Source organism: Nerophis ophidion, linkage group LG28 (genome assembly GCF_033978795.1).
Source record: "Nerophis ophidion isolate RoL-2023_Sa linkage group LG28, RoL_Noph_v1.0, whole genome shotgun sequence".
In the NCBI taxonomy this organism is placed as follows: Eukaryota; Metazoa; Chordata; class Actinopteri; order Syngnathiformes; family Syngnathidae; genus Nerophis; species Nerophis ophidion.
Window position 1 is genome coordinate 18,255,331 of NC_084638.1, and position 15,021 is coordinate 18,270,351.

The 15,021-nt window shown below is 39.0% G+C and overlaps 1 non-coding gene across 1 annotated transcript; it reads left to right on the forward strand.

The window, feature by feature from the left end:
* Positions 1–511: 511 nt before the first annotated feature.
* trnaf-gaa (transfer RNA phenylalanine (anticodon GAA)) lies at positions 512–586 on the forward strand. Its single transcript has one exon. It is a non-coding gene; the product is annotated as a tRNA-Phe (tRNA).
* Positions 587–15,021: the final 14,435 nt, after the last annotated feature.

Consider the following 15,021-nt stretch of genomic DNA (forward strand, 5'->3'; position numbering starts at 1 on the left):
TGCAATTTCGACTCTAGTTTTAGTTTAGTTTGTAGTTTAGCCTTTGTTCTTTTATCACGGTGCCTTTTTGTGTTCCTCTTTTTTCGCACCGTCGCCTTTTGTTGCATTCTAGTTTTTGAGCATTTTTGTATTGAATTTTTCTTATTTGTGAAGTAAAGACTATTTACTCTCAAATTCATCTGCATCCTTGGGTCCCTTTGTTCCATTGCTAAACAAACTGTGACACTTCATAATTTCTGAAAAATCTGGCAAATTTTTGCAATAATCATAACATTCTCGATAGTAAAACATTAATCAGAAACAATTTAGTAAATTTTTTAGAGAGCCTGAAATGCTCAGTCATGGAGCGTAAGACATTGTTTTTGAGCTTCCAGGATTCAAGTGCCTGTTCTGCTGACCAATACTAGGCTTTGAGACCCCCTTGGAAAGGCCTCGTTCAACCCCTCAAAAGTCACCAATAGGGCAAACCTTGGTTACATTTTGATAAGCAAACCCGATTAATATTTATATAGCTGAAATAGCTCAGTTGGGAGAGCGTCAGACTGAAGTTCTGAAGGTCCCTGGTACGACCCCGGGTTTCGGAACATCTCTGTGTGCTTCTAAACCAGTTCTTCTAACTAATAAACCTTCTGTGGCTTTTACAATACTGAAATACTCTCCCTGACCTACCAGCCGTGCTGGTGGACTCCTAGTATCAGTTGTTGCACACCTCTCCTCCATTTTTAATTTGGACAACCGTTTCGTGGTTTAACGGTGTATCGTTCCTTAAGCCAATGTTTGGTCTTTAACTGACCCTTACATCGGGCTATTTCAAACACAAATTTGTTGCCTTAGGAGTTTGTCTTGGACTGTATAACTTGAAACTGAAGTAATAAAGCTGAGGTCAGTTTGGCGTGAGGGTGCATCCAACACACTTACAGCAAAAGATTAACCATAACTTTTTCATACAGATACACTATCTTACAATTTGTGTTTAAAGTATTGCTTTTAATCCTTCAGATAATTGCATTAACGCTCTCCCACCTGAGCTGACGTGGATGTGAGGGATGTTTTTGGTTTCAGTTTTTCAAATGAAATAGAGAAAAAACAATCACTGTTGAAAACTATTTAAACTTGATACAGATTACAAGGACTGCTACCTGGGGGCAAAGGACTATATTTTAAAAAGTGTAAGGAGGTTAACATCACCCGCCTGAACAGGGACTTGAAACCCTGGACCCTCAGATTAAGTCTGTCAACTGAGCTACCCAGGCCCTTTTCAATGCTGATTTGCCAACATCTGAGAGAACAGCCATATTGGCATTCTCAGGTGAAAGTGAATTAGTCAGCATGTTCAGTGACTATCTGGGAACTGTCAAAGCTCAAGCTCGCCAATTGCTTGAACCCAAAGCTAATTTTTGACAGTTAGACCAGTTTTACATCGTCATCAACAAAGAAGGTTTTGACCAAAAAAGAAGCTCTTCTCCCGAAGTTACCAACTCTGAGCTGTATTTAACTTGGATGATCCCCAGAATTTTGCCAGAAGCATTTTGCTTAAAGGGGAACATTATCACCAGACCTATGTAAGTGTCAATAAATACCTTGATGTTGCAGAAAAAAGACCATATATTTTTTTAACCGATTTCCGAACTCTAAATGGGTGAATTTTGGTGAATTAAACGCCTTTCTGTTTATCGCGCTGGAGGCGATGACATCAAAATGTGACGTTGCCGAGGTAATACACCCGCCATTTTCATTTTCAACACATTACGAACACCGGGTCTCAGCTCTGTTATTTTCCGTTTTTTGGACTATTTTTTGGAACCTTGAAGACATCATGCCTTGACGGTGTGTTGTCGGAGGGTGTAACAACACTAACAGGGAGGGATTCAAGTTGCACCACTGGCCCGAAGATGAGAAAGTGTCTGCTGCCAGACCCCCATTGAATGTGCTGGAGTGTCTGCACATTTTACCGGCGATGCTAAGGCAGACATGGCACAGAGATGTATGGATAACCTGCAGATGCATTTGCAACAATAGTCAACGAAATCACAAAGGTGAGTTTTGTTGATGTTGACTGCCAGCTAATCGATGCTATCATGCTACGCTAATCGATGCTAACATGCTATTTACCGGCGGTGCTAAAGCAGACATGGTACAGAGATGTATGGATAACCTGCAGATGCATTTGCAACGATAGTCAACGAAATCACAAAGGTGCGTTTTGTTGATGTTGACTGCCAGCTAATCGATGCTATCATGCTATGCTAATCGATGCTAACATGCTATTTACCGGCGGTACTAAAGCAGACATGGTACAGAGATGTATGGATAACCTGTAGATGCATTTGCAACTATATTACGTTTCCTTCCACCCACATAATGCGAAAAAAACACTTACCAATCGACGGATTTATGTTGCTCCAGTGTCAAAAGATGCGAAAGTCCTGATGGTTTGGTCCGCACATTTTACCGGCGATGCTAACGCAGCTATTCGGCCATGCTATGGCTATGAATAGCGTCAATAGTTATTCGCTCAATAGCTTCGGTTTCTTCTTCAATACGTTCATACTCCAACCATCCGTTTCAATACATGCGTAATCTGTTGAATCGCTTAAGTCGCTGAAATCCGAGTTTGAATCCGAGCTAATGTCACTATATCTTGCTGTGGTATTCCCATTTTTTGTTTACATTGGCAGCACTGTGTGACGTCACAGGGAAATGGATAGTGGTTTCGAAGATAGCGAAAATAAGGCACTTTAAAGCTTTATTTAGGGATATTCCGAGACCGGTAAAATTTTGAAAAAAACTTTAAAAAATACAACAAGCCACTGGGAACTGATTTTTTATTGTTTTTAACCCTTTTGAAATTGTGATAATTTTCCCCTTTAATTTTTTAGTGGAGGTTAGCTGCAACAGGTAAAGCTGGTGAAGGCCCAGGTTGCAACAAATCAAAGGTCACTAGATTTTAAAGTCCAACATAAGCAGTCAGTAAAGCCCTGTTTTGGTAGTAGACTGTGTGTTCTTTTGGTGTAAGATGTTTACGATACACAAGCTGTACTACAGTAAAACTACTTTTCACATAGGGCTAGTGGCGGAATGGATAACTGTCTGACTACAGATCAGAAGATTCTAGGTTCGACTCCTGGCAAGCTCACTGGTTTTCGTAAGTTGAACTGAAACAAAATTCAGTGTCATTTTTTTGGGAGTTATTGTTTTTTTTTTCATTTAAAATAAATATCTACTTACAGGAACATGCATTTTTTATTTTTTTATTTTTGTGACTAGTTAACAGCTGTAATTGTATAGTGGTTAGTACTCTTTGTTGTGGCCGCAGCAAAGCTTGTTTGAATTCGGTCATGGCACTTAACCCTTTTTTTCAAGCTGTTTGATGATTTTTCAAAAAAGAGGTATCTTGTCCCCTCTGGTAAGTGGTTGAACAAAATGTGAAACCAACCAGGTACTCTGGCAAAATTAAAAAATATCTATTTTATGTCATTACAGTATTGGCCTTGATGCATCATTTAATATGACTGATTAGAGCTTTGTGCTGTTACTTTATCCCTTGGTAAAATTGCATGATAAGCTTAATCAATCAATACTTTCTTTATTTTATTTCTTTATTTAGTTTATTTCGAACATGAACATACTTACAACATATTACATCAGACAATTTCCTACCATTTTATATTACATCATGTCCAAAAAGGAGTAGGAAGAAGCAAAGCTTATTTATTTCTACCCCTTTCCCACTTCAGAGCGTTTACAAATATATACATTCATTTACTGACCTTTTTTATAGTAAAATAGTAAAATGACATCCGTGAATGAGTAATACAACAGTTTTGTAATATGTAATTAATTAATTCAGTCATTATTAGCATAATGAGATGAAGAATATCTTATTTACTATAAGGTGTAAGTTTTTCTCATAATTCCTCTTCTTTGTACTTTGTAAGCACTATTAATTTGCACAACCTCTGGATCATATCAGTACAATGTTTAACTTCATTACTTAATCCATCCATCCAACCATTCATCTTCTTCCTCTTAGCCGAGGTCAGGTCGCGGGGGCAGCAGCCTAAGCAGGGAAGCCCAGACTTCCCTCTCCCCAGCCACTTCGTCCAGCTCTTCCCGGGGGAACCCAAGGCGTTCCCAGGCCAGCCGGGAGACATAGTCTTCCCAACGTGTCCTGGGTCTTCCCCGTGGCCTCCTACCGGTTGGACGTGCCCTAAATCCCGAGCAGATGCCCGAACCACCTCATCTGGCTCCTCTCCATGTGGAGGAGCAGCGGCTTTACTTTGAGCTCCCCCCTGATGACAGAGCTTCTCACCCTATCTCTAAGGGAGAGCCCCGCCACCCGGAGGAGGAAACTCATTTGGGCCGCTTGTACCCGTGATCTTGTCCTTTCGGTCACAAACCAAAGCTCATGACCATAGGTGAGGATGGGAACGTAGATCGACCGGTAAATTGAGAGCTTTGCCTTTAGGCTCAGCTCCTTCTTCACCACAATGGATCGATACAGCGTCCGCATTACGATCCGCCTGTCGATCTCACGATCCACTCTTCCCTCACTCGTGAACAAGACTCCGAGGTACTTGAACTCCTCCACTTGGGGCAGGGTTTCCCCCCCAACCCGGAGATGGCACTCCACCCTTTTCCGGGCGAGAACCATGGACTCTGACTTGGAGGTGCTGATTCTCATCCCAGTCGCTTCACATTCGGCTCCGAACCGATCCAGTGAGAGCTGAAGATCCTGGCCAGATGAAGCCATCAGGACCACATCATCTGCAAAAAGCAGAGACCTAATCCTACAGCCACCAAACCGGATCCCCTCAACGCTTTGACTGCGCCTCAAAATTATGTCCATAAAAGTTATGGACTTGAATCCTTGAAGTCAGAATGAAAGTCTGATGTTTTTACAACAGAGCAATTCAGGGTTTCTTCACAACACGTAAAAATAAATAAAAATGAAGCAAGATGCTTCTGGTAAAATGTTGCTTGCATATTTGACCCCGTTCTTGGAAATACTGGTAGATTTGATTGAAATGTGTTGCTTTCCTGGCACAGAGCCAGTTCAAATTATTGTTCACAAATGTTTAGCAGGGTTAAAGGGGAACATTATCACCAGACCTATGTAAGCGTCAATATAAACCTTAATGTTGCAGAAAAAAGACCATACTGTATGTTTTTTAACCGGTTTCTGAACTCTAAAAGGGTGAATTTGGCAATTTAAACGCCTTTCAATTGTTTGCTGTCGGAGCGATGACCTTTCACCCGTGACGTTACAACGGGAAGCAATCCGCCTTTTTCTCAAACACATTACACACACCAAGTCAAATCAGCTCTGTTATTTTCCGTTTTTTCAACTGTTTTCCGTACCTTGGAGACATCATGCCTCATCGATGTGTTATCGGAGGGTGTAACAACACGATCAGGGACGGATTCAAGTTGACTTACATGGCTAGCTGTATGTACATATTGCATCATTATGCCTCATTTGTAGCTGTATTTGCATCCAGCCTTTCCCTCCACCCAAATTTAATGCCAAACAAACACATACCAATCGACGGATTCAAGTTGCACCAGTGTCAAAAGAAGCGAAAGTCCCTCGTTTGTTCTGCACATTTTACCGACGATAGCGATGCTACGACAGAGAGGTGTGGATATCCTGCAACACTCAAAGCAGATGCATTTCCAACAATAAAGTCAACGAAATCACAAAGGTGAGTTTTGTTGATGTTATTGACTTACTGTATGTGCTAATCAGACATATTTAGTCACGGCATGACTGCCAGCTAATCGATGCTAACATGCTTTTTAGGCTAGCTGTATGTACGTTTGTAGCTATATTTGCATCCAGCCTTTCCCTCCACCCACATTTAATGCCCAACAAACACTTACCAATCGACAGATTTAATTTGCTCTAGTGGTCAAAAGATGCAATCGTTGGTTAGAAGGCGATCGCCGAATAGCTTCAATAGCTATTCGCTCAATAGCTTCAGTTTCTTCTTCAATTTCGTTTTCGCTATCTGCCTCCTCACTCCAACCATCCGTTTCAATACATCCGTAATCTGTTGAATCACTTAAGCCGCTGAAATCCGAGCCTGAATCCGAGCTAATGTCGCTATATCTTTCTGTTCTATCCGCCATGTTTGTTTGTATTGGTGTCACGCAGTGACGTCACAGGAAAATGGACAGGTGGATTTACAGATAGCGAAAATCAGGCACATTAAAGCCTTTTTTCTAGATATTCCATGATGGGTAAAATTTTGAAAAAATTTCGACAAATAAAATAAGCCACTGGGAACTGATTTTTATTGGTTTCAACCCTTCGGAAATTGTGATAATGTTCCCCTTTAAGGTCGAATCTCTGGAACGGACATTCCAGAAACCTGCCTGAAACCCTTTGAAAGCAGTGTTTAATATTGTTGTCTTGTTGGAAAACCTGCTTGGGTACAAATATCAGCCTTTTCACTCTTGATTGGAGGTGAGGCAAAGTCTTATCTGACCAGTAAACTTTTCTCCCAAAACTGCTTTGGGTTGAAGCACTTGGTGGGCTTGAGGTTTGACAGTTTCCACTCTGTCACTAAACATCCATTCATCCATTTTCTACTGCTTATCCTTTAAAACTGGACAATTCAACACATGAGCCGACTACAGCAGTGATGAACAAACAATATGAAAGTAGGTTTGAATTTCTAGGTCACATGACTACAGCTATTAACAATTGAAATGTTCTTTATGAGCCAATGACAAGTACTTTATTGACGGTCCCTTAAAGTAAAGCCCTTGTCAGCAGGGACTGACAGACGTGGCATGAGTTTTCAGTGCCGAGGATAAACAGACAGCCTGGCTGGATGTTGAATGTCTGTTTATTATTGCACTTCAAACTAATTTGACCTCTGATCGGCATTTGGTGATCACTCCAGCAGCACTGAGAGCAGACTGAGTCAAACTACCTTTAGGGAAATGTTGCAATTATCAATGCCAACAAAGAAATGGACTCAAAAAAACGCTATAAAAGTTATGGTAGTTTGATGCTAATATGTATTGGCTTTGCTATTGACATGCTACTGATTAGCATCAGCAATTTCTCATGACGTTAACACCAACCAAATGAGTTAATTAAAACTATAGCTAAGATGAATGTTAGAATCAAACAGCTGGTGCATAATAAATCCAATAATTACAGTAACACTTTTTTGGCCGCAACAAAAAACACTATGAATTTACACTACAGCCATCTAGCGTACTGGACTTGCAAATGTAAATAAACCTACATGTAAATGATGATATGAAAACCCAAAAAAACAAAGGGTAGCAAAAGGACCACAGTTATCAATAATAATCTTGTTTTTAAATGTTGCAATACAAATTTATCACAAACGATCAATATTATTAACACACACAGAAGTACCAAAAAGTCGTACTGTTGAGGATTGGTATTGATTTCGAGGTAGTGGAATTTATTCCGAATCGGTTGAAAAGTGAACAGTACCCATCCCTACCAGCAAGTGTTGTTGTACTGGAAACTAATTTGCAAACACAACTTCATCACACACAATACTCCACTATGGAATTGTTGTTATATTAAAATGAGAAACAAATCCATCTTTGTACAGCAATGGTTTGAAAAAGGCATTTGGTCACTGATGCACTTATTGACTGATAAAAATAGTTTATAATTTGAAGATTTCATTAAGTGCAACCTGGAACAAGAAAAATACTCATATCTTAAACGTTTCCATTCTTTCTAAGGCAAAAGAGTTCATTTAAGAAAAAAAAAAGACGGAATTGACCACTTAAAGTAATATTTAGGATGTTGTTTTGCAATTGGATACAAAACTTGTTCGTTCTGTGATAGAGAAACAAAATAAACAGTTTATTTTAAGAATGTATGCAAAGTAAATCTCTGTGGGATGATGTACAATATTGGCTTTTTCCTGACACTCCAAACTTTGACTGATACTGATGTTGTTTTGGGGATGTTAAAAAAGAAAAAAAGAAAACATTAAAAAATGTTTTTAAATACACAATACTGGATTTATTTGATATATCCACAAATGTAAGTTTGTAAAAACAAAACCACCATTTCACAAAAAAAATCTGCCATTTTCTCTCACTTGTATACTGCATAAAGGTAATACAGAGTAATAACAATAATGAATAAAATAGATTATAGAGACCAAACAAATGATTCAAGAAGACACATTTTAAAATTGTATAAAAGACAACTGTTCAAATAATGTATAAAGTAAATAATAATATGCTTCTTGAAGTGGTCCAGAAGATCTTTCAGATGTGAACCAGTAAATATGTATATTATTTAAAGGTGCTAATCTATGGGATTATTAACAATTAGAAATAAAATATCTAATGCTTCAATATTACATATGAATAAGTCTAAAATTGCATAGCATATATATATATATATATATATATATATATATATATATATATATATATATATATATATATATATATATATATCATCAGGAGATTTCTCCTGATGATTGAGGGAACCCCTCATGAAACAGATCTGTAGAGATGAAGTAGTCTTGTGATTTTTTTCCCAAACCTACATATATATATATATATATATATATATATATATATATATATATATATATATATATGTATATATATATATATATATATTGTGTATATATATATATATATATATATATAGAGGGCTTCACGGTGGAAGAGGGGTTAGTGCGTCTGCCTCACAATACGAAGGTCCTGCAATCCTGGGTTCAAATCCAGGCTCGGGATCTTTCTGTGTGGAGTTTGCATGTCCTCCCCGTGAATGCGTGGGTTCCCTCCGGGTACTCCGGCTTCCTCCCACTTCCAACGACATGCACCTGGGGATAGGTTGATTGGCAACACTAATTTGGCCCTAGTGTGTGATATCTAAGTTACATTTAAACCAATGTGGGTGGCACTGGGAGCAGGTGGGTAAAGTGTCTTGCCCAAGGACACAACTGCTCGGATGGCAGAAGCTGTGATCGAACCTGGAACCCTCAAGTTGCTGGCACGGCCACTCTACCTAACCGAGCTATACCGCCCCAAGTAACAAGAATACAATATATTAATAATAAAATGCCTCATAGCAAATATGATGAATTCATCTTAATACTGTCCTTTTTTCAGGCTTTGCCTTTTAAATTGTCTGGTTAAAGCAGTGGTTCTCAAACTTTTTTTGACATCCCCCATTTTGGACAAAGGGGAGTTTTCAAGCCCCACCTGCCCCCATCGCCCTAACAGATCGCTAATGCCAAGTTTAACATTTTCAAATTTATTGAACATCAAGTAACATCAAGTTGTATACATTCCAACTCAATAACATAAAATACAATCAAGTTCAATGATAAAAAAAATAACTTGCATCAAGTTCAATAATAAATGAAACAAAAGTGTTATAACTTGCATCAATTTCAATAATAAATCAAAGTGTTATAACTTGCATCAAGTTCAATAATAAATCAAATAACCTGCATCAAGTTCAATAATAAATCAAATAAATTGCATCAAGGTCAATATCAAATAAAGTGCCACTTTTTTGTGTTTTGATAAAATTTACCGCACTCACAACATCTGTTAAAACCTCATTGAGTTCGGTGCTGAGCTGCCTTGATGCGAGTGCTTCCCGGTGAATGACGCAGTGTGTCCAATACGCATTTGGCGGAACCCGCTTTATTAGAGCCTGCTGCCCGTTTCTCTACCCTGCCAAGGTCAGTGCGCCATCGGAGCAAAAGTCCACACAGTTTTGCCATTTAAGGTTGTGTTCTTTGAGGAAACTTTTCATTATATTGAACAGCTCATCAGCAGTGGCTCTATTTATTATGTATTTGCAAAACAGTAAATCCTCGCACAGTGACTTGCCATTCACAAAGTGGACGTATGTGATGAACAGGCAGTCTGTATTGCTGTCAGTAGCTTCTTCCACTTGTAAAGCAAAACGACTACATTTTAATTTGTCTACGACAGGGGTCGGCAACCTTTACCACTCAAGGAGCCATTTAGACCCGTTTCACAAATTAAAGAAAACAATGGGAGCCACAAAACTCTTTTGAAATTTAAAATTAAATAACACTGTCTAATCCCCCTCTGATCCCCACAATTTCCCTCTCTGTCTTCCTTTTTTTCTCTTTCTATCCCTTGCTGCTCCAGCTCGGCTGCACAAAATGTTAATATAAATACATTTAATAAAGTCAAATTTAAATAAGGCAACAAGAGAAGTATCCTACACTTCTCTTCTGTAAAGTAAATGTGAACAGCCGATATGGGCATCTACATCTACTATATGATTTGCCTGAGAAGCTGGACAGGACAAATAAATTAAAATATAAAATACAATTAAAAATAAAAAAAATAAATAACACTGCATATAACGTTTTTTTTTTTGCTTTGTGCTATGTATAAACAAACTATGATGGGTTACGTTTATGAAATCAATGAACGACTGCAGAAAAAATGAAATAAAATTTCTGCATGCAACAAAACGTTTTTAACTCCGAAAAAGACGTCGGGTTGAAGGTTAAGTAAAATACTTAATGTCTATATAAGTTTTCCTTGTAGTAATGAAAAAACAAAACGCCAAACTTAAATTATTCACTGGCAGAAAACCAAAAATGCCGTCCTCTCTCTCTGTGTCGTCATCCTTTTACTGGCGCCGTGCATCAGCTGCCAACTTAAATGATAAAATGTCTATTTCGCTGAACAATTAAAAAATGCGAATATATGCAAAATTATAGGAAATTAAAATATTTATCATACGTGGTCAATGTGATTTCTGCTCCTGAACTGCAGCGCACAGCGTCTCCACATAGGGGCTGTATGACGTCACCTTTATCTTCACACAGGAATGTAAACTCTCATCTGTGAGGCGTGTGCCATGTTTGTTTTTAATAAAGTTCATGTTGGAGAACACCTGCTCACATACATATGTGGATCCAAAGATCGACAGGACTCCAAGTGCATACTTTTTCATGTTCACTGTTCACATAAAAGTCGGTGATAGCGTTCCAAGTTTCGAACACAAGTTTGTCTGGTTTGGGGAGGTTTTCAATATCACACTATTTGTGATTCTGAGCAAGAACGGCCATCTGGCATGAAACATCTTCAAGGTCCGCTGTCAGGCGCTTTAACTTGGACACTCACATGTCTTTGTCCTGCAGCAGCCGCCAGCTGCTGCAGGGCTGAACGCGCGCGGCCGTGGGTGTGTCCCGAGGTTTGACAAGCAGGATGACAAGCTGAGCCGCATCAGAGTGATCCAAGAGCCGCATGCGGCTCCGGAGCCGCCGGTTGCCAAACCCTGGTCTACATGTTGTTCCTAAAGATCACTTGCATTGTCGCATATACGTCTCTCAACAGTGGGGCAGCTTTTCATTGTGCTGCGATTGTCTTGTCAAGCATGACTGACACCATGTCTATTGCAGCGGGGAGAATCAGCTGCTCAGCAATTGTGTGTGCTTTTTTGCATTGAGCAATTCTGTATGCAACTCTATATGAAGCCTATTTATCCATTTTGTGTAATTGTGGTCCACATATTAGCCTGCTACCTATCCGCACGAAAGTGTGTTCCGCTTAGCCCCGCCCCCATTAGTTACTAGTCTGTCAAACTTTTGCTTCTACTTAGAAATTTAAAGTCTACAGGAAAAATACGTAATTTACATTAATTTATATATCGGATTTAACAGACAGAAACACAAAGCGATTTACAGTTTGTATAGAAAATGGGGTTGTAAAAAAAAAAAAGTTAAAGTGAAATTTCCTCCCGTTCCTCGCGCCCCACCTGTCATGTCTCTATTCCCCACCAGTGGGGCGCCCCCCACACTTTGAGAAACGCTGGTTTAAGCTCACCTTTTTACTCAAATTTTTCTGTCCATTTTTTAACAAAAAGTACACAATGTTGCATACTAATGCATGTACTTGACTGAAAAAAGCACTAATATAAAACATCAAAATTAAAGTCTTGACAGTTTATTTCAAATTCTGCAGTTTCATTTGCTGCTGCTGTTCTCACCAGCACACTTGTGTTTCTTACACTGGTACTTAGACGATAATCTTTCACCACACACACTGCAACTCAACACTTTCTCTCCTGTGTGTCTTCTCATGTGTACTACAAGGTTTGATCGTTCACAAAAGCTTCTGTTGCAGATTGAACAGGAATGTGATTTCTCTCCTGTGTGTCTTCTCATGTGTCTAACAAGGTTTGATCGTTCACAAAAGTTTCTGTTGCAGATTAAACAGGAATGTGATTTCCCTCCAGTGTGTGTTCTCATGTGTGCTACAAGGTTTGATCGGTCGCCAAAGCTTCTGTTGCAGATTGAATCCATGTGTGTTCTCATGTGTACTTTCAAATGTTTACTTAGAACAATATTTTTACCACATACTGAGCAAGAAAAATATTTTTCACCAGTGTGTGTTCTCATGTGTACTTTCAAATGGAGACTTCGTCCAAAACTTTTGCCACAGATTGAACAGGGAAAAGGTTTTTCTCCAGTGTGTATTCTCGTGTGTTCTTTCAGGTGACAATGGTATTTAAAGGTTTTGTCACAGTGAGAACATGTGAAGTGAGTGTTGTCAGTGTGACATGTCTTATCATCTTTAGAGTCTTCATCATCAGTGTCAGGAGAGTGTGACGTTGTGTCCTCACTATCTGATAGTGGAGCTAAGAGCTTGTCTGCTTGTGATCCTCCACAGTGGTCTCCATCAGCTTCTGTTGTCATGTGTTGTGTTGAGCTGCTGCTTGGAGGCTCCGCCTCGCTCTTCTCTTCACTTTCACCTTTGACCTCATCATCTTCAGGGACACCAGTCACTGGGAACTCCTCCAACCATTTAGGCTGAGTGATGCAGTGTTCCTCCTCTTCCTTTTTAATGTGGGGCCTCAGTAAGTATTCATTTTCCTTTTTACAGGAGAGTGTCTGTGTCAAAGAGGAAAAGGAGACGCCAGAGGGTCCGTGGCACCTGGTCTTTTTTTTTATGGATTCTCCTTCACCATCCTGAAGCTACACTCCTGTTTTTCAGGCAGAAGTTGTTCTTCACAGACGTCTGCAGGACACAAAATGACAAACATGCTTGAGAAATGTCCAGATTTAGTCAGTAAGTTCACATGAACTTAGAAAAAAAACAGTTATTATATGAAACGGCTTGTTTTATTTGCAGACGACACAACTGCTTTTCTGTTCAGGAGAGAACACACAGACGATAATACAAATAATAACGGAAGAAATGAACAAATTAAAAAAATGGTTTGATAAAAACAGACTATCTTTGAATCTCAGTCAAACTAAAATAATGCTATTCTGTAACAGTAGAGATGAGCATCATACATAAACACAAATAGACGGAGTAGACATTAAAAGGGTAAAAGAGAACAGATTTCTGGGAATATTAATCGATGACAAAATTAACTGGAAATCTCATATACACAATATGCAACATAAGGTGGCAAAAAAACATTTCAATAATGAATAAAGAAAAATACGCCCTGGGCCAAAAAGCACTTCATATTCTCTAGTGCTCGCTATTGTTACCATACCAGAGTTATTGTGCAGAAATATGGGGAAACAACTAGAAATGTGCGCTACATTCGTTAACGGTGTTACAAAAAAGATCAATTAGACTGATACATTATGTTGGTTATAGAGAACATACAAACCCTTTATCTATTGAGTTAAAAATATTAAAGTTTGGTGATTTGGTAAAATTGCAAACAGCTAAAATGAAGTACAAAGCAAACTATAACCTGCTACCAAAGAATGTACAAAGACTCTTCTCAACTAAATAGGAGAAATATAACCTTAGAGGAAGATCTAATTCAAAACATTTGTATGCACGTACAACACTTAGAACATTTAGCATATCAGTATGTGGAATTAAATTATGGAATGGATTAAAGGCCTACTGAAACCCACTACTACCGATCACGCAGTCTGATAGTTTATAAATCAATGATGAAATATTAACATTGCAACACATGCCAATACGGCCGGTTTAGTTTACTAAATTACAATTTTAAATTTCCCGCAGAGTTTCTTGTTGAAAACGTCGCGGAATGATGACGCGTATGATGACGTGTGCGCGTGACGTCTCGAGTTGGAGGGGACATATTAGCCAGCACCACTTGCGGCTAAAAGTCGTCTCTTTTCATCGCGCAATTACACAGTATTCTGGACATCTGTGTTGCTGAATCTTTTGCAATTTGTTCAATTAATAATGGAGAAGTCAAAGTAGAAAGATGGAGGTGGAAAGCTTTAGCCTTTAGCCACAAAAACACACAGTGTTTCCTTGTTTAAAATTCCCAGAGGTGAAGCTTTACTATGGATCAGAGCGGTCAAGTGAACATTGATCCCGACCACATGTCAACCGGCAGGTTTCGGTGAGAAAATTGTGGTAAAAAGTCGCCTCTTACCGCAGATCTGCGGAGCTTGCGCCGTCCATGCAGCTGCCGTGACTTCCCTCAGACACTGGCGTCAACACACCCGTGGACACACCCCTCTGACTATCAGGTACTATTTAACTCACTAAAACACTAGCAACACAATAGAAAGATAAGGGATTTCCCAGAATTATCCTAGTAAATGTGTCTAAAAACATCTGAATCGCTCCCAAGGCAACCGCCTTTTTTTTAAACTTTATTTTTTTTTTCTAGTCCTTTGCTATCAATATCCTCTGCCACAAATCTTTCATCCTCGCTCAAATTAATGGGGAAATTGTCATTTTCTCGGTCCGAATAGCTCTTGCTGTTGGAAGCTCCCATTATAAACAATGTGAGGAAGTGAGGAGCTCTCACACTGGTGACGTCGTCTGCTACTTCCGGTAAAGGCAAGGCTTTTTTATTAGCGACCAAAAGTTGCAAACTTTATCGTCGATGTTCTCTACTAAATCCTTTCAGCAAAAAATATCGCGAAATGATCAAGTATGACACATAGAATGGACCTGCTATCCCCGTTTGAATAAGAAAATCTAATTTCAGTAGGCCTTTAAGTTTATATGTAGACTGCAGGGTCCGAGAATGGTTTTATTATA